The sequence below is a fragment of the Mandrillus leucophaeus genome, unplaced genomic scaffold, assembly GCF_000951045.1.
Source record: "Mandrillus leucophaeus isolate KB7577 unplaced genomic scaffold, Mleu.le_1.0 Scaffold275, whole genome shotgun sequence".
NCBI lineage: Eukaryota > Metazoa > Chordata > Mammalia > Primates > Cercopithecidae > Mandrillus > Mandrillus leucophaeus.
The window spans coordinates 1500518-1521337 of record NW_012102865.1 but is presented as its reverse complement, the minus strand read 5'-3'; the positions used below and the strand labels follow the sequence as shown (position 1 = coordinate 1521337).

The window sequence follows — 20820 nt, the reverse complement described above, 5'->3', positions numbered from 1 at the left end:
CTATTCAAACCAGCAAATCCAGGCAGCAGTGCCATGATGTTTTGAAGATAAGAGGACAGTCAGAAACAAAACAAAACAAAACAAAACAAAACACCTCCCAACATTTCTTGTGACTGGCTCTGCCTTTATAAATTCTGTAGCACTGAGTATGCGGAATCTTTAATAAAGCAAACAATACACTGCATCGGTTAATATGCCTAATGATAATAATTACCTTTTATTCAACTCCTATTACCTACTAGGCATCATGGTTGCTAGACGTCATGTGCATATAATCTTTTAATTCTCTCAAAAATCTTGCAACATTGGTGTTATAATTTTCACATTACAGATAAAGATCACAAAGCACTGACGAAAAGGTCAGCTTTTATCGTTGGTGTTGACTCAGACTCGCTATAAACTCGGGGATCCTGACTCCAGGGTGGAGTTTGATCACTATATTACTGGAGAACAAGGGATAGTCAGTCATTGTGCTCTCAGTTAAATGTGCAGTGTAAGACCAAGCTATTTTGAAGGAAGGGTAGCTTTTCCTTCACCTCTGAAATAATATCACAGAATGGATTCTTACTGAAATGGGTGCCCACGCAGAGGTAAAATCTGAATAGTAGTGAAGACTTTTTCAACCACACCCACCTCCCGCCTCACATTCCCCTCCCACTCATGCCCAGTTGAGGGTCACTGTTCTAAAAGGTCTTAAAACCCAGAGCAGGGAGGAAAATAGTAAGTGAGGGTCAAGTGATTTTTAATCATCAGAAGTGGGGGAAGGAAAAACAGAGTCTTCTCTGGGCCCCTATATTATGTAAGAAACTGTGTTATTTAGATGCTTCCCAAATATTAGTCAGTTAATCTCAAGTAGTCTGTGACCTACAGTTTATTGTTCTCCCATGTTTTGAAATACTTAGAATTTTTAAACTGAAATAATCTGAAGTTAAAAGACTGAGTGATATTGTACAACTTTTTTTTAATCCTCAAATAAACATATTACCACACTAACCCAGTTAGTGGTAACTAGATCCCCAGTTAGAAGCAAATACATTTGCTGTTTTAGATAGGTTAGGTTTGGTAACCATATGCTGTTCTATATTTTAAAAACTCAGAAACAGAAAACAGGTCCTTGAACTATTATTGTGTGGATCTCCAAATTGTAACACTGGTCTAGAAAGGGTCTCTGAAAGCACAAGAAGGGCTGGCCAGTTGGACTAGGGAAGCTGCACATTCATTTTCAATAAAACAAAGAAAAATCTTACTTACAAATTTTTACTGTGGATACTTACTGCTTTCAAGTTTCTAATTCTCCATCACAGGAGACATTATAACAAAATAGTTAAAATCAAATCCTTTGGAGTAAGATACAGCTGCTTCAGTCCTGAGATTTACCTTTTATGTGGCTGTAAGGAATTTATATGTATACCTCCCTGACCATGGTTTTCTCACTTTTATAAGAAGACTAATACTATTGCAGTAGAAGCCATCCTACTTGATGTCTTTGGAATTGGTAGTTGATAGATTAAAAACGTTACAGTTGACTCTTGAACAACACAGATTGGAGTTGTACAGGTTCACTTCCATGTGAATTTTATTCAGTAAAACTTACACCGAGTGTGCCTGCCCCTCATGCCTCTGCTTTCACCTCTCCCACCCCTGAGGCGACAAGACCAATTCCTCCTCTTCCTCCTCCTCTTTGGCTCACTCAGCTTGAAGGCAATTAAGATAAAGGCTTTTATGATTATCCACTTTTACTGAATCAGCAGTGGAATATTTTCTCATACAATTTTCTTAATAACATTTTCTCTTCTCAAGTAAACTTTCGTATTTATTTATTTATTTATTTATTTATTTATTTATTTTGAGACAGAGTTTAGCTCTTGTTGCCCAGGCTGGAGTGCAGTGGCGCAATCTCGGCTCACTGCAACCTCCACCTCCCGGGTTCAGGCAATACTCCTGCTTCAGCCTCCCAAGTAGTTGGGATTACAGGCATGTGCCACCACACCCAGTTAATTTTGTATTTTTAGTAGAGACAGGGTATCTCCATGTTGGTCAGGCTGGTCTTGAATTCCCAACCTCAGGAGATCTGCCCGCCTCGGCCTCCCAAACTGCCGAGATTACAGGCATGAGCCACCGCACCTAGCCTCCAGTATACTTTATAGTAAGAAAATAGTATATGACGAATATACAAAATATATGTTAATTAACTGTTTATGTTATCAGTAAGACTTCTGGTTAACAGTACGCTATCAGTACTTAAGCTTTTGAGGAGTCAAAAGTTATACCCAAATTTTCAACTACATCGGGGTGTGAGGATCCCTAACCCCTGTAATGTTCACGGATCAACTGTAATTAAAAAGGGAAACATAAAGATACATTAAAACAAAAATGTTATTTTAAAAACACATAAAAGTACCATTTTCTAATTTTCCCAACGTTTTCACGTGAGGCAAGTTCTCTCACTTAGCACGAAAGTGATGACTATCTTTTTATGTTTCATAAACCACACTCATAAGGCATCACTTTAATAAGCCCAGGTATTCATTAATAAAAAGTCAATGTACTTATATTGTAAAACTGAGAGATGACTCAACCTGTTTTATTTTATTTTTTTTAGAGATGGGATCTCCCTCCATCACCCAGGTTGGAGATGACAGCTCACAACACCCTCAAATTCTTGGACACAAACAATCCTGTTGCCTCCGTCTCCTGAGTAGCTGAGACTACAGGCTCATGCCCCATGCCTGGCTTCAGTCTACATTTTTATGATATATCCAGTAATTTAGAGTTAAATGTTCAAACTTAAAATCGCAGTGATTTTACCTACCCAATTTAATTTAGTCCTTCCAAAGAATTAAGCTACTTTTTTTCTTTGTCAACATTGTTCCACAGGTTTATCTAAGTAATTAAATTATAAATGTATTATTAATTACATATAAATCATATATTGTGCAATACATAAAATTTTTACATATATAATAACATGTAAAAATTTTATAATTTAAAATATATGTGGATTGATAGATTTAAAATATCTGTAAATGAAGACTTTCGATTCTATCACAGTTTACACTGAATTAAATTCAGGCACCTCAAAAAGTATTAAACAGTAACCTCATCCAGTTATTATTAACTTTTTGAGGAAATTATGCACTCCCTTGAAAAATCTGACAGAGCCTGGGTTTTTCTTAGAAATATGAGCACCTTGGGCAGGGCGCGGTGGCTCACGCCTGTAATCCCAGCACTTTGGGACGCTGAGGTGGGTGGATCACAAGGTCAGGAGTTCAAGACAAGCCTAACCAACATGGTGAAACCCCTTCTCTACTAAAAATACAAAAATGAGCTGGGCGTGGTGGCACACACCTGTAATTCCAGCTACTCAGAAGGCTGAGGCAGGAGAATCGCTTGAACCCGGGAGGTGGAGGTTGCAGTGAGCCGAAATTGCACCATTGCACTCCAGCCTGGGCAATAGAGCAACATTCCATCTCAAAAAAAAAAAAAAAAAAAAAAGCACATTCACATACATTTAAACCATTAAACCATTAATATAAATATTTCAAAGGTTCTAAAGACTCAACAAATTCATCCTATGGCTCCTATGGACCTACTATCCTGAATTAAGAACTTTTTTTGCCAATATGAGAAGGAATGTCATTACTTTCTGATTAGTTTTCGGTTGAATTGAATGCTACATAAAGAGCTGTAAATCTCTGTAGTGTTTGCTCTTTTACTCATTGGCTTCTTTATTTTGAACAAAGTTTTAAAAATTCCTCAAAACTAAATTTAGACTCAGTTGAAAAAAAAAACAACAGACAAACGTAAAAGATAACGTAAAACCAAAAAAGCAAAACAAATGCATTCCAAATCAATCTGCATTTCCTAAGTGCATCTTAATTCAACTACAGTAGTTTTCCTAACCATTAGCCACTTTGCAGGTTATCTGATGTTCTTAACAGATATCCCAGCTGCTAAATGCTAAATGCAAGTGAGTTACTCTCTAGAACTGCACAGCCTGCTACTTTAGCTACAAACCACATGTAGCTATTTAAATTTGAGTCAACTAAAATTAACTAAAATTTAAAATTCATTTTTTGTCACACTAGACATACTTTAAGTGCTCAATAGCTTCACGTGGCCAGTGACTATTGTTCTGGACAGTGCAGAGAGAACCGTTCCATCACCATCAAGATTTCTGGAACGCCCAGTTGAATATGTCTGCTCCCACCAAGTGGTTTATATGCCTCCCTGGAGTCCATTAAGTTTATTCCCAAACCAGTTTATGTCAGTTTTGCATATATTGAATTACATAATTTAATTAAATATCACATAAATTGAAAGAGAATTGTGAAAAAATTGAGAAATGTTCTACCTCTAAGTTGAATATTTAGGGAAGATTTAATAAAATTTAGTCACTTAAAAAAAACTCATCATACTATAAAATAACATGAGGGAAAGACAATTTCAGAAGCTTAGAAAAAAAAACAGGAGAAAGTAGAATTCTGCTCTTAAATTTCTTCGTATTGGATTTGAACTTAAAGGTGTTCATAACACAACCAAAAATTAGAAATCATATATGATGCATTATAGGATTTATTGAAAGGAAGGATGACTATAATCTGTAACCAACAAGCTAAACCAAAAAATAAAAATGTTCTTGGTTTACATAAAATTATTGGCAAATAAATATATAATCAAGTGTTTAAAATTTAAATAAAATGTAGGTGGTGTGTATGTATTTGTTTTTAAGATCAATTTATTTTAAAATCTGAGTGTATTAACTGATTGACTATTGATCCCAATTATATATATCAAATAAGAGAGCTTCTACAACAGACAACAATATTGACAACACATGTTTTTTACTACTGGAAACTTTGTGTTTTTTCATAAGCGATTTTGTCATTTCTCTTTTACACATTTAGATTCACTGGATTAAATTGTATTGAAAATTCATGGACAGGAACCTGATCTAATTCCAGATTTATGTATAATTGGTCTTTTAATTAGAACACAATAAAATATAATTAACAATACCAATGTTTCTTTACTTTTGAATTCTACTCAGTTGCCTGAATTTATATGGAGATGAGACTGCTTGAACTTAGTGTTCATTTGATTTAACATTTTGTTTTTTTCTGACTTGAAAATGCTATATATTTATCCATCTATAGCATTAATTACCTGAGCATAAGAATGGTAAGAATTTCATTTTTTGTACATTGAGGTTTACATGCAAATACAAACCTACAATTACATAATCCTACTAAGAATATTACAATTACTACTACTACTCTTCTTTTATTTAAATGACATCAAAATAATATTGCAGTTGCTAATTATTGCTTGACAAATGAATATTTTTCATTAATTTCAAGAAACCATGTAGACTGTCATTGCTATTTAAAATAACAATGTCAGCATAGAAGTTGTCTTTTTTATGAACTTTATAATGCCTTGAGAGTAGTAAAGATATCCCAAATTATCTAGTTCAACTTGATGAAAAGATGCTGTTAGCTTCATCAAAATAAGAAGTTTTTTGAAATTTTGCTTTACTATCTTGATACCTTCATATCAGAAATGGAAAACTGGCTGCCCTTGGGATCCAATTCATATGGACTAGCAAGAGTTATTTTAAAATATCCTTTTTTTTTTTTTTTTTTTTTTTTTTTTTTTGTGACAAGATCTCACTGTGTGACCCAGGCTAGAGTGCAGTACCATGATCTCAACTCACTGCAACCTCTGCCTCCCAGTTCAAGTGACTCTCCTGCCTCAGCCTTCTGAGTAGTTGGGATTACGGGTGCCCACCACCACGCCCGTTTAATTTTTGTGTTTTCAGTAGAGACGGTGTTTCACCATTTTGGCCAGGCTGATCTTGAACTCCTGACCTCAGGTGATCTGCCCGCCTCGGCCTCCCAAAGTGCTGGGATTATAAGCGTGAGCCATGGTGTCGGCCTATTTTGAAATACCTTAAAGGTAAATAGGCCTTCTTTGGTCTACCACAGTCCCCATTACTTCCCCTTGTCTTAAAGTCTGCTTATACTACCTGGACCCAGAGGTTATGTAAGTTTATGATCCCTGTGAAAGCACTTTACATAGTATCTTGCCTATCTCATGGAGGGCATGAACAATTGAAACTTGAAGTTGGGTTTAGTTACAGTTACCATTTAATATTAACTTTCATTTTTCTGAGCAACACGGTGCTAACAGATTGAACAATATATAGTTTTTTTTTTGTTTTTTTTTTTTTTTCTTTTTGCTTAAGATATACCACCAACTGCTAGGCCATACTCTCCTCTCTTGGATAAGTGCTCTAGAAGGAGGAGAAATATCAGAATGTGACTGGGGTTGATAACTGCCTCTCTTTGCCTAGAAGAAGGAGAGTGCAATGGTACTCGGAAAGAAATAATTGAAGGCATGAATTTATTTTAAATCATTTTAATTATATGTCTATCATAGTTGAGCTTGAAGCTAAATTACTATGTGATCTGTAGCCTTTTGGAAACAAGTCTATTCTCTAATTTCAATCAACTTGTTTATTAGTTTAATGACATTAAAATGGAGTACTAACTAAAAATCTAATGACAGAAATTCTAAAATATTTCTTCTTGGATAGGTCACTGAAATGGTTTGAAATCTGAGTTATGTCCATAACTGGTAGATTGACCTTGGCAGAATCATTAAAGAGACTGGGCCTCTGTTCGGTCATCTGGAAAATGGGCCATTTGATCTCTAAGGTTCTTATCATTAATAAGTCTCAATTTTATTTTTAATTTCAATAAAGCACAATTCATTAAGTGACTATTGTGTAAAAATTTCCACAAATTATATAGCTTATGGTCTAACCTTCTTATGTACTACATAAACATATAAAAAGTAACTAGAAACACAGGCTGACTATGATTGGAGTCAAATAAGTAAGAGTTCAGATGAAGAGAAACAAAATCGAGATTTAAGAGATATTGGATGTAGGAGAGAAATATGATTTAATTCACACCTTCACATAGCACAGAATAAGGTTAAAAATTAAGGGACACACAAGACAATGCCAATTTTAAAAGATCAAGAATTATCATCAAAAGGAATTCCCCCAAAATGTGGTATTTCTAATTTCTTTTAAATTCTAAACTTTAAAAGTCTGAAGAAGTCTACTTAAATATAGAATTGCTCCATTATATCACACTTTTTAATTTTACTTAAAAAATTTTTGCTCATTCACCAAAAAGTTCTTGAATGGATCCTATAAGCTAAACATTAAGGTAGGAGCTATGAGTTTGAAACAGACATGGATTTCTTACATAAGGGGGCTTAGATTTATTACAAATTATAGTGATTGGCTGGTTTCCTAAATCATTTCAAATGGTATATCACATGCTTAATCAAGAGTGGGCTGCAGACCTAGGCACCGTTAGACTATTCCTAATACCATGACAATATATTCTGGAGAGTCTGGAGATGTCTTGGGTAACCCATGACTTTACTGCTGAAACAAAGTGTATTGTAAGGTGTGTAGTGGTTCTCATCATTGCCCATGAGTGATCTAAAGTTCAACTCAAGACGACAGGCATTGATTCAATATATCTATAGTTAAAAAAGTAAAGCATGTACATTACAAGAGGTACAAAGGCAAGTCACAGTCCCTTTGGACACCTGTAAATACTACCAATAGAAGTCAGAGAAATCTCTGTGGGAATGAAAGTGGCAAGAGCCTTGAGGATTCAAAACTGAGAAATTCTATCTTAGAGAATCAGTAAAGGATTTGTAGATGAACATGATACTATCATGTTAAATGACATAATAATAACAGGTACTAGTTTTGCTTGGGCAGTAGGAATTAAAGTAAGAGTAAAGTATTCTGGTATATCTTTCACAAGCAGCCCCGAAGGGTTTTCGAGGTCAAGTATAGGTAGAGTTAAGGTCAGTTACCTCAGGAGTTCTTCCTCTATCCTGTTGCAGAGAAACTAACCATGGGTGTGAACTAATGTGCAGGAAGACAGAATCCTGTATCAGATCATTTGGGTAATCTTGAGGAATCACCTGTGCTCATTAGTCAGCGTTTGATAATAGGGAATAAGATAATCTAAATTACTATTTACAGAAATCATTCATTTATTCTAATAACATAGTTCATGGACTGTTGGATTGTTTTCAAAAAGACAGTCCAATTGCCAAGTAATTTATCTGATTCTCTCATAGTTACTTACTCTCATTAGTTCTTTTAAACTAATATTGGACTTGTCTGGTGAGGTTCAATTGATTGCTTTGCACTTGATTTTACTTTTCTTCCCTCCTTCCCTTCTTCTCTCCCTCCCTCCCTTCCCACTCTAAAACTCCTTCCTGCCTCATCCCACAAAGCATTTGAGGTAAATCAACCAGTATGAACATAAAGATGTATCCAACTTTGTGCCCCAAAATATCAAAAGAAATATTAGTTAAACGAAGCATAATTCACTGATATTTAATAATTTCCTGAATTGTCATACTCTGTTACCAGATGTGAAAACCCCAGTCTACAGTTAAACTTGACCACTTAAAATTCTTAAGGAAATTATTCAGTCTGGGTAGTTGTTTCCCCATAACTGAACGTAAGCCCTCTATATGAACAATCTTTCCTTTTGATTTCTTAGACATAATTTAACTATTTTTAATTACTGACATCAGCAGTGGTCCTATATCTTGGTCTCTTAAAAAATCCTATCAATTTGTATATCTGACATTTGCCGTTTATTTATAAACATGTAGCAAGTTACATAGCCCTCATACCCGGAGTAGCAAAATTTATTATGAATCAAAGGCAAACATGTAATTCTTCCATATAGTGTTCTCATCCTACAGAGAAGTTTTAAAAATGTTCTTCATTGGTACTAACTATATCCTCCCCCTTGCAGATTTTTTTCTGTTTTATTGTTTTGTTTTGTTTTGTGTTTTTGAGAACGGAGTCTCAATCTCTTGCCCAGGCTGGAGTGCAATGGCATGATCTTGGCTCACTGCAACCTCTGTCTCCCAAGTTCAAATGATTCTCCTGTCCCAGTCTCCCAAGTAGCTGTGATTACAGGCATGCGCCACCATGCCCAGTTAATTTTGTATTTTTAGTAGGGACAGGGTTTCACCATTTTGGTCAGGCTAGTCTCGAACTCCTGACCTCAGGTGATCCACCTGCCTCAGACTCCCAAAGTGCTGAGATTGCAGGCATGAGCCACCACGCCTGGCCAGATTTTTTCTTATGATTTCTACATGACTAACATAATAAATCATAGAGACATCTTCACCATCCTTCAATTATTCTTCTATTATACTCATTCACTTTAGATGATAGTATATAAAAGAGGCCATAATTCCAACAATTCATTATAGTGCTTTGGTAAGATTATCCTTAAACTGCACATCTTACTTGACCTCTGTGAGACACTTAACTCCATTACACTGTAAGGAAACAGACATTTATTGGCAATTGTATTCTATTTGGCCCATCAATAGATTTGACTTCTAAATAAATACACCTAGTATGGGGAGATACATACATGGAAACACACAGGAAAGGGATCCTAGGTTCTTAAGGGAAAAGCTATTTATAAAGATGTAATTGTTTACCCATTTAGTTGTCCCTTTCTTTCACCTGTGGGCTGAACTGCCATCATTAGACACAATGGTGTTCCTCTTTGCTATAAGTCACTTTCCTTTTCATCTCTTCATGTCTTTTTGTTAGTTTGTTTTAGATTTATGTCTACCGTCTCTTATTCATTGCTTCTTGATTAGTCCTTGCAAATATTTTTCTTTCACAAAGAGAAACAGTCTTTACTACTGTAGGCCAGTCAAATTATTTTGCTTGAAGTCATTGGTATTCACTTTCTAAGGCTCACACGTTCTACATGTCAGGGGTAGACATTCCTTCTTCACTACATTGTTAGCAAGTTCTAGGTATTAAGATATTTTGGATGCCTGAGCATTCTAGAAAGGTCAGCACCACATAGCCAGTGTCTTAAGGTTCTTAATATATATTTGCATCTAAACATCTTTTTAATGTATTCCATGTTTCATATTTGGAGTCTTAAATTAAAGTTCTAACATCAACAACTACTTAATCCTGTGTCTGAAAGATGATCTATGTGAGATAGCATCACTACACAAATTATACCACTAACTGCTGCTAAAGTTGACAGCAAACTAAGATTCCACAGAATCCCATTTGCTTTGTAACATAAAAAATATTATAAAGTGCCTTTCCTTTAAACAAAAATGTGTTCATATTCTCAAATTATACTTTATATGCATATTTATTATTAATTTATTGACATGTTTCTGGTTTAGTTATTTCTGGTTTATTCAACAGAGATAGCTGTACAAAAACAAAGGGCAGGAGACGAGGGAAATACACAAAAGACACAAATCTAATTTTTAAAAATCATATTGTTAAATGAGACAAAATAGAATATTTAGTTGAAATTCATGCCAAAAGAAAAACAATTCATCTGGAAACAAAGGTATTTAAATTCAACAGAAATATAAATTATCTAAATATAGGATTATAAACTGTCATGAACTAATTAGTAAAAATGAATTTGCTCGATATTTTTATTCTAGATAAAAAGTACTTCTAAATTTTAAATTATCTGTTTAGGATGAATGAACACATTCAACACAGTCAAAAATTGTCACATATATTACTGATGTGGAGCAGTCCGGGAATTAAATTTAAACAATTTTGGGAGCAATAAATAAAACTCAAGAGGTTTGACCAGTGCCATAATTCATTCAAATAGTCATAGAAACTCATCACAGAGTGAGGTCTTATACTCCATTCACTTATCCAATAAATATTTAGTGCTTATTATGAGTAAGGCATTGCAGGCGATACAACGAAAAATAAAACATGGACTTTGCCCTCAAGGGGCTTACAGTCTAGTGTGGAAAAAATAAGCAAGCACATAAATAGCCATAACATAAGGTAGAAAGTGATGTGTCATAAGGAAAACTCAAATAATGTGCCATGGGAGCTATTAACTCTAGCAGATATTTTTTATTATAATGTCTAAGCAGCCAACATAAATAGACCAATGATCAATTTGAAAATTAAGGTCTGAATTTTGTCAATCTATAGATGATTAAAAGCTTTAATATTAATGCAATTTAAGTCACTACCCACAATTTTCTTAAAATGTTTGAACATGGAGTGACAACCCATTAGAAATACCGTTTTGACACTGTTCATAAGCAGATGCAAATGGAATAATCTAATAGGGCTGAAATGATGATTTTAATGTAATAAAGGCTCAAATCAATGATCCAAGATACTCATGACACATTACCTTCTTGCACAGGAAGTGGCTCGATCAGGTTAAAGTGATGAAGAATTCCTCGATGGCTCAAGTGTGCTCCAAGGAAAGCTAGAAGGTTGTACAGTTAACTCCCAGGGTGTAACTCTAAACCATACAACCTACTACCTCAACCCGGATGCACACAGCTTCCAAAGTTGCTTCAAACTCCTTATCATATCTTCAGTCAGCTCCTCCAAATATGGCAGCCATACACCTAAGGGCTTGGCAAGGATATAGATATAATATTCTAACATTTTACCAGTAAACTTTAACTCTTTCTCATAGGACTAACCTAAACACTTGGGTTTCCAGCGTAGGTCACGTAAAATGTCTTCTGACCATTTCGTCTGCCATAGTTCTACTAGCAATTAATAGTAAAAGTCAATTGCATTCAGCCTCATTTTTTCAGGAGAAATAGGCTCAATAAAATAATAGAAATCCAATGGTAGTCTTTAATTTTCTTACTGAAGTTGAAGAGTTACACTAAACACTACTGTATGCACTCAAGTTTCTGAACAGAATCTATTCAGATCCTGGTCCAAACCCTGCTATAAAGGTTCAACTTTCTTATGCAATTTACTGTACATAGAATCGAACTTGAATGGGTGTTCTATAAACACTTCCAAGTTGTTGAGAATTGAAGCCTGCCTTGTAAGACAGACAACGATTAAAATAAACATGAAAAACAAAGGAAAATATAATTACTTCAAAAGTATATAATCAACTGGAGTTTAACAGGATTTTACTGAACTATTATTGAACGGCACTGTGTATAGCATTTTGTCAGATTACCACACTGACACAGACCCATAGAAGCGAGCTTGTGCGGTCCACTTCACCACAAGATCGGATCTACGGGTTTATGCCAATGGGCAACATCTTGCATGGGCTCCCTATTAATATAAAATTTGTTGTAAATATCTGATGCAATCAAGAGACAAAAATAATATTGATCCTTTAGTGTAAATGTTTTAAATGCTGAATTCTAAGGATGCATATTCTTCATTAAAGGCCTTCATAAATATTCAAAACTAGATAAAAATTTATATGCATGAGAATTTAAAAAGTAGTTTATTGAAACATTTTTCATGAACTGCTTTTGTTTCAAGAGTAAATATTTTGGAATTAAACTCTTTTAATTGATGATGAGTTTTAAAAGAAAAAGGAATCTATACATGCATGTATGAATTATGTAATTGTGAGGCATGAATGTAGTATTATGAGCCTATAATTAAAACCAAATTAACGATTAAGTTAATTGTGTATGAGTTAGACTGTGCTTATTTTAATTTTTATACAACTAGTCTAGTTAGTGGTTTCAAGGAATTGGTAACATTATAACTTTCTCATAAAACAAGTAAGATCTTGTTCACTAGGTAGAGAATACAGGAAGTTATTATCAGCCTTAAATATATACATCTGTGTCTATAGTTGGAATGGTGCTAAAATTTACAATATTTGAGTGAGTTAATATAAAACTAGACTAAATGGCACGATAATGGCATGATTACTAATACTCCACACTAACACTCCAGATGTATTACATGACATAGGCTATCTTCTTTCCTAAATAAAATATATTTAAACTTACTGTTCAAAAAAGATACACTTAAAATACATGGCTACATATAACTCTCATCTGGTCAACAGGTTGGGCAAAAATAAAATATTACTAAAACATGTTTTAAACCACTAGACAACAAGCAAACACACAAACGAGTAAACATAAAACCAGCCACATACACTATTTTTTAAGATTCTAAACTGAACTGCAACAAAATGATAAGTTGTACAATCATTAATCATTTCACATCTATAATCATTTAGCATTTCCTAATTATATCTTTATTGTGTAAAATAATACTACATACTAATTGCTTCGTGATTTTGCATATTTTGAAATAAATGTTTTATAGCCTTTATATAGATAATGTGTTCTACATAATTTTTAACCATTATTTATTCTTAAATTGTCCTCATAATTATTAAAAACTACAGTAAATAATCAACAATCATACATTCAGTTGTAGTAAAAATATTTCAACATATATTTATAAATGCAAATGTGAAATAAGAGGTAGCATTGGGTTTAGTTTTACCATAACTATAAGAAAGCATGTTTTGGTTTCATTGTCTTATTAGGTCATGTAAAAAAGATGAAAAAACATGACCTTATTCCCCTCCTCCTGATTTCACTTCCTTTTATATGGTACAACAAATAAGAAAACATAATTTTTTCTTTTCCTAAATAGCTTTCTAGTAAACCGTATTGCACCTATCTTAAGCGTATGGATACACAGACATATATTCAATGGGACACAAACTGTCCAATTGACCACAAGAAATTTTTCACAAAGGCAGGTCATAGCACACATTTTCAAATGAAAACCATCAATAAAATTTCAACAGCTAGACTCATAAAGAATATGAAATGAATTCTTATAACAAAACACAGTCAAATAATGTTGTTTTTCTTTAAAAATATTAAATATTAATTGCTCTTTGTTTTTTATTTTTACCTGAAATGGTTTTCTCCTATGATCACTTTCTTCACTTTTCATATCCATTTTAAGTTTTTCCCTAAAACAACCACAAAAGGAGAAATATCAGACAACTGCTGTCTAGGAGGAGCATCTGAGTGGATAGTGGGAATGAGGGTAGACGATCGAGAAGAAAACTCGATATCAAAATGGGCAAAACCTTTTAAAGTATTTTTTTTTTTAAAGGCTTAGAAGACTCATAAGGCCCCACCCCGGCTACTCATATGACATATAAAGTGGTTTCATAGTTTGCATTTATGCGTTCGTTTTGGTTGGTGTTGTTTTCACAGTAACAGTTTTGAAAGTGAAAGGACGATGGTTGTTAAAGAAGCGACTAGGTTTTGCACAATGAAGTGAAAGCTGAAAAGAGATTTGGATTTGGCATGGAGCTTAATAAGATAATTAAGAGTGTAGAGATTAATGGCTGCTAAAAATAACATTTAAAATAATGTTTTTAAACTAAAGGATCTTGAAACATGGAAACAGGTTTATCAATATTAATTAAGCCTGTGAAAGTTGGTGTACCATTAGCTGAGACAGCATGGAGGAACGAGAGCTATTTTGTAAATAATTAGTGAACAATAATCAACAAAATGTTTTATTTGAATGTTATCAGTATATAGGGATTGTGCAATTTCCTGTAATTGTTCATAGAATAGCAAACACAAAGGCAGAATTAATCAGTTCTAGATTTCTCATTGTTTGCCCTACATATTTTTAATATAATAAAATATGATTTTAAAAGCATAACAGATTATCAAAGCATATTTTTATCAAATATTATAACATCAATTATTAGTATGCAAATTATAGTTTTCATTGGTATATGCTAAATTTTTCAAAAGCATTCTCTTTTAAAAATTATTTTTACACTTGTTTAGAAACATTTTTTATCAAAACTAAAATAGCTGGAAGGCATCTGCTAATCCTTTCACACTGAACCAGGCAAAACTGTTTTTTTAATAAAATGCTTAAATTGCTTAGCAATTTACTTCTAGAAACAGACAAAATAATTACAATGCAATGCAGTTATCTGCTGAGCCAATACATTGCTCTGAACTTAAAACAAGTTTGTATGTACTTTTTCTACTCATATACTTGATATTTCCAATGCGTTTTGCAACCGCTCTAGGACAAGTACTTCTTTTAAAATGTATTTTAAAAGAGCTTATTATTATGAAAGAAGCTTGTTTTCTACCTAGCAAATGAGAACATGCTCTTTTCATTCCTATATTTGTTCTACTGAAATCTCTGTAAATAATTTGAATATAACTTCCCCAAAAGTAATCTGATTTATCAGTAATTTAATGCATATTCTAATATAACCCTTTTCTACTAGTTTAAAAAGTTTCTTCTTTCACATTTCAAATTATAAGTCACATTAAAGATTTACTTTTTTTACCCACTAGATCTAAACATTCACTTTTCTTAGATAGCAAAAACTAATACTGGACACAAAAAGCACAGATATATTAATGCCTTTCCAAAACTTCTGTGTATACCGCACATAAAAACATGTATTGTCTTTTTCATAGAGATTTTTCCATCTTTACTTAAGTTTCTATTCTAATCAAAATTAGAGCAAGAGAGGAAAAGGAAAAAGTTAATAAGAGTAAAGTGGGCTATGAGTTACATCAGAGTAAACTGAAAGTTCAAGGATCCCCTTTTATATAACAGTAGCCTTTAAAAGAAAAAACAACAAAAAAAGTTATACCTGATATGAAAGGTGCGATTTCACCAAGTGCAATATATTGCTAATTATGCCATATTGTTTGAAATAATAAAAATAAAGAAGGCTCATTTGGCTATGTTGCCTTAAAAAGCTGCTTTACAAAGCCCGATGTCTCTGTAGTTATACAGCCAATGTTTGCTTTTTTTTGGTTTGTTTTGGTTTGGATTTTTGTTTGTTTGCTTTTGTTTTTGTTTTTGAGCAGGAACGTCTCATTTTTTTTTTTTTTTTTTTCAGCACTCTTGCATGTAGTAGGACACACTCAGATTTTTTCTTCAAGGGCGCCTGTAATTTCTTAGAAAAGGACCAGGGTGCTTGTCTTCTTTTTCTTCCTTCTCGGTATTCCAGGCACAAAGCACTGCGCAGAAGCTACACCAATCCTTGCCGTCACTGGCAGCAGAATGGTAGAAGGTGGGAGAGACCAGGAATCCTTCCAGGCTGTGCTGACTTTAGAAATGAGGATTGCACACGTTTGTCTCCTGAACCAAAGGGGTGCAAAGGCAGGGTGCCAGCTTGCTACACTGCTGCAATGCAATGATCTCATGCTCACTGGTGCTGTCGTTCTGCTTGCCCAGTTCAAATGCCTGTTCATTTTAAACCAAAAAAAAAAAAAACAAAAAAACCAAAAAAGACCCAACTACTTGTATTCTTCTACAAGCAGAAACGGTAGTAACCTAAAATAATAATAATAATAATAATAAATAAATAAAAAATATAAAATAAAAATCAGCAGTCAGAAAAGGCAAAAAAAAAAAAAAGCACATACAATTTTGGAATTCACTTGTTATGCCTCAATATTCTATTATTATTTTCTTTTCTTTTTTTTCTATTTAGAGATAAGCAGCAGAATTTATCAGGCGTGAACGGGACAGCCTCCTGGTGGCCTGCCAAAAACCCAGAATAAAGGCGAAGTTGTGCTTCAAAGCTCAGTCGCTTGCTGAGTCTGGCTAAAGTCAAGTATTAAGATCCACCATTTTCTGAGCCATGTTAGAAAAGAAGAAAAAAGTCAGGACGGTTGCTGCTTTCCAAGTCTCCGTTGGCACCATCACAAAATCTCAGTCGTAAGGTCACATGATTCTCTGCCAAATGTAGAGTGCATTCCCATCAACCATTCTGCTGATACTGCGAAGGCAGCTATTGTCTCGTTTAGACCCAAAGTTCAGCCCACTCTTCATTGAATTAGCTGAAAAACACATCACCTTTGGGGGCTGGGAGTCATGGAAACGTCTACCTGGCAAGCTGCCCACTTTTTCTGCCCATCAACCAGAGATGGAATTGTGCTGCCTAACGCAATGATGACTTGGAATGTGAAGAGTCGTCCAAAGTGAATCTGATTCTTGCAACGCCTGTTTCGTTTGCACAGAAAACTCTGGCTTCTTGTAGTTAAGAGGGGGAAAAAAAAATCTTTCCTACCAAATGTAGCAAATAAAGGTCTGAACATGCCTACTCTGCAACTTTTTTTCTCAACACACCCAAATGGTTCTCAAATGAAAAGACTGAAAGCCCTTCAAGTTTTCTGAGTTAAAGGCATCCCTTCATCTGTCTCCTTTTCCTTACAAGTGAATGAAACAAGCCCAGAACATTTGTTTTCGTCTCTCACTTTAAGATTTAAAAAAACTCTGAGTTTTTCTTCTTGCTTTTTGCTACTTTCTGATTTTATCTGGCAGTGATTTTGTACTACATGGTCACAACGTCTTCCAGCAACAGTGGGGATGCACTAAGCTGCAATCTCCAACAAAGTGTTCCCCTGAGAAAGCCAGTTGTCTCTTTAGCCACATAAAACCCTGCAACTGGGTCTGTAGTAATCCTCATCAGTACCTAGCACAGCTGCTGTGCAAGTTTTTTGAGATTGACATATGTGAGAAGGGCTCTTTCTGTTTCTTCGCTGGCTACAGTTTGCCCGTGTGGCATGAAAGATGCCTTTGAAAGATGCAGGGACTGTGTCAACAGCTCTTAGGTAGTAAAACGACATGGTACCCCCTCCCCAATGAATTTCCATTCTAGCAGGCAGTGAAAGTTCCCATGTACGAACATTTCTACACTTTCTAACCAAAGTAGAGTGAATTCAATTTTTCACAATTTCCTTAAGCAGAATTTAAAGCCAAGCAGGAAAGCAAGCATTATTAGTACTGAAACAGCATACTGAGTGGCACTAAAAAGAACCATGTCCTTTAACCTTGTTTTTTAAAAACGTTGCAATAATTGGAGAATATCTAAAGTATGATTACGTTTGCAAAAAACTTAACATTATATTCAGTGCCTTCCCAAAATGATGGATTAATGTTGCCCCTTTTCCATGTATAAACACATACGCCACACAATACATAACAATGACTTTCAAAGATAATCAAACTGTGACTTGTCTAATAGAAAAGAAACTGAAAAAGGATTCAGGCATCTAGGAAACATAACTAAAAATGGTTTGCGGTTGTTTTTGCGCCATGTCGTTCAGGTGACTTACTTTAGTAACGATAGGAGTGAATGTGCACGTACCCGTACACACATGTGAGAACCATCATGTTGTTCTTCCCATTTGTAATTCAAAATAATGCAATTCTAAACCATAAACTAAAAATTTACACATGGGCCTGAAATTAAAATTGCCTTTTTTTTAGATTGCAAAATTCTGGAGAAATCTGCTAGTGTCCTAGGCACATGTTTAAAGAGTGCTTGGTTGGAACTTAAGTCCCATGCTTCAGCAAAACAAGAAAGTAGATGATGCACTCATTTACATAAAAATTTAAATTTCCAGTTCTCATTCACTTATTCAGCAGATTATTTATTAAGTCCTAGTATGTGCCAGGCCTTCTGACAGGCATAGGGGAGCATCAGTGAAGGAAATTGACATGTTCCCAGGTGGTAGTCATTCGGTAAGTACTTTTAAGTGAGAAAAGCTCACTACTAAACAGAGATGTTGCAGGTCCTAAAGGAGACAAACTTGTCAAGAAACAAACCGATGGAAATTGGAAAGTGGAAGTAAAATGGATATTAAAAAATAAATTACAGATAGAGATATTTTCTCTGTCTGAAGGTTTCCTTTTTAACACTAAATTCATGATTAGTTTTGTATAATTCTGCTGAACTTTCTGAAAGAATCTGATGTGAAAATTGTATGCTGCCTTCCCAGTTAAAAACAATTTTTAAAAAGAAACAAAGTAATGGGAGACTTTCACTTCTAGAAAGATGGAGTAGACATAGTTTTTTCTAACCCCCCTGCTAGGTACAATTAAAATCCTTCCTCATTACATATCAAACAAATTGAAGGAGACTCTGAAAAGCTGAGAGAAGATGAAAAACTAGCTAGAGACTGAAGGACTCAAGGAATGACATGGATTTTTAATTTTTACCTTATACATCAAAACTTCGGAGCTGAAGAAGCCTGCAACCCAGAAATGCCAACTGGTTCAGACAAAAAAACAAAGTTCCAACAAAAGGCTGTTCTCTCTAGTCAAAGGAACAAGAAAGGGGCAGCCTAGAAAGACAGAAAGCAATACCATTTTGCTCTAGTTGAATACCACAAAAATAATTATGGTCCCATCCCCATGTACACCCGCAAAGGCAAAGTGGCAAGCCCAGACGCTGATCCTTGCCAGGATATTCCAACACCCTCTCCTTCCAGCCCCCAGAGCAGTGTAAAACAAGTCTGAGCAGGAATCTAGAAGTTTCATCCCTGTCGGGGGTTAGCAAGATTCCTCTCTTATCCTACATGCAGTGTCTATGTTGACTAAATGGACAGTCTAGACTTCCACCCCAAACCCAGCAATAATGAGGTATCCATCTCCCTCTCCACTGAGGTTGTATGAGAGAAGGTTTGGTGGAGATTGAGAACATTCAAAACTGTCCAGCTGTAACAAGGCTACCCTGCTATCCCTCAACTTCTAAAGCACTGGTGAAGACCACAATAAGAGCAGCAATAAACCGCTCCATTTTTCCATTTTTCCATTTTTCCTAGCCAGGAAGCTATCAGTGGAGGTCAGTTTGGTAGCAGAAACCAATGGAGGTTCATTGAAGAGCAGGAGCTACTTCTATCCATATCTGGCAGTAACAAGGGAGCACACCCTCTTTTCCCGGCTGGAGTGGTGTAAGAAGAAGCCAGATAAAACACAAGGTTTAAATAAGAACCAGAGCCTCATACATAATACCTAAGATGTCCAGGTTTCAACTGAAAATCATTTGTCACACAAAGCAAAAAGAAGATCTCAAACTGAATTTTTACAAGGCTATTCCTACACGTGAATATTGAGATGACAGAGATGTTAGAATTATCTGACAAAGATTTTAAAGCAGCTGTCATGAAAATGCTCCAAGGGGCAATTATAAACATGGTTGAAACAAATACAAAAGGTAAGAGTTTTGACAAAGAAACAGAAGATACAAAGAATAATCAGATAAAAATTTTAGAACTGAAAAATAAAACAACTGAAATTATCAAAAACTAAAAGGATGTACTTGACAGCGGAGTGGAGAAGGCAGAAGAAAGAATCAGTGAACTGGAAGGAAGAATAATAGAAATAACTTAATCTGAACAACAGAAATAAACTATACTTAAAAGCAGAGGCTTACGCAACTGTGAAACTACAACAAAAAATAAAACATTTGTATCTGTGTCACTAGAATCCCAGAAAGAGAGGAGATAAAGGGCAATGCTTAAAATATCCTCAAAGAAATAGTGGCTGTAGTGGCTGGAAACTTCCAAAATATAGCAAAAAGGACACAGATTCAAGAAGCTGAACAAACCACAAACAGAAAAAAAAAAACAAAGAAATTTATACCAAAGCATATCATGGTCAAACTTACAAACACTTAAAGAAAAAAATCTTGAAAAGAGCAGGAAAAAAACCACAGTCTAATCTATAGAGGAAAAATGATTCAGACAGTGTGTTTCCCATCAGAAACCATAAAGACCAAAAGGAAAGGACATGACCGTTTCACTAGCTGAAAGAAAAGAACTATCAACCTAGAGTTTGATATCCATAGAAAATATCCTTTAGAAATGAAGGGGAAAGGAAAACACTGTTAGATAAAGAAAACTAGAATAATTTTCAACTAGCAGGCCTAACGTGACAGAACGGTTAAGGAAGTTGTCTAAACAGAATGGAAAAGACAGAAGAGGGAATCTTGGAAGTTTAGAAAGAAAGAAAGAATTTAGTACATACAAATATGGATAAATAGAATAGACTTTCCTTTTCTGGAGTTTTCCAAATTATATTTGATTGTGGAAACAGAAATAGAACACTGTTATATTTCTAAATGC

General features: G+C 34.7%; 1 long non-coding RNA gene across 1 annotated transcript in view; it reads right to left on the bottom strand.

Annotated features, from left to right (window-relative positions):
- The window catches only part of LOC105543109, a 426929-nt gene that overhangs the window by 56998 nt on the left and 349111 nt on the right, over positions 1-20820 (bottom strand). Inside the window, exon 5 of the long non-coding RNA XR_001006578.1 lies at positions 13817-13877. This is a non-coding gene — a long non-coding RNA (uncharacterized LOC105543109). The remainder of the gene's footprint in view (positions 1-13816; positions 13878-20820) is intronic.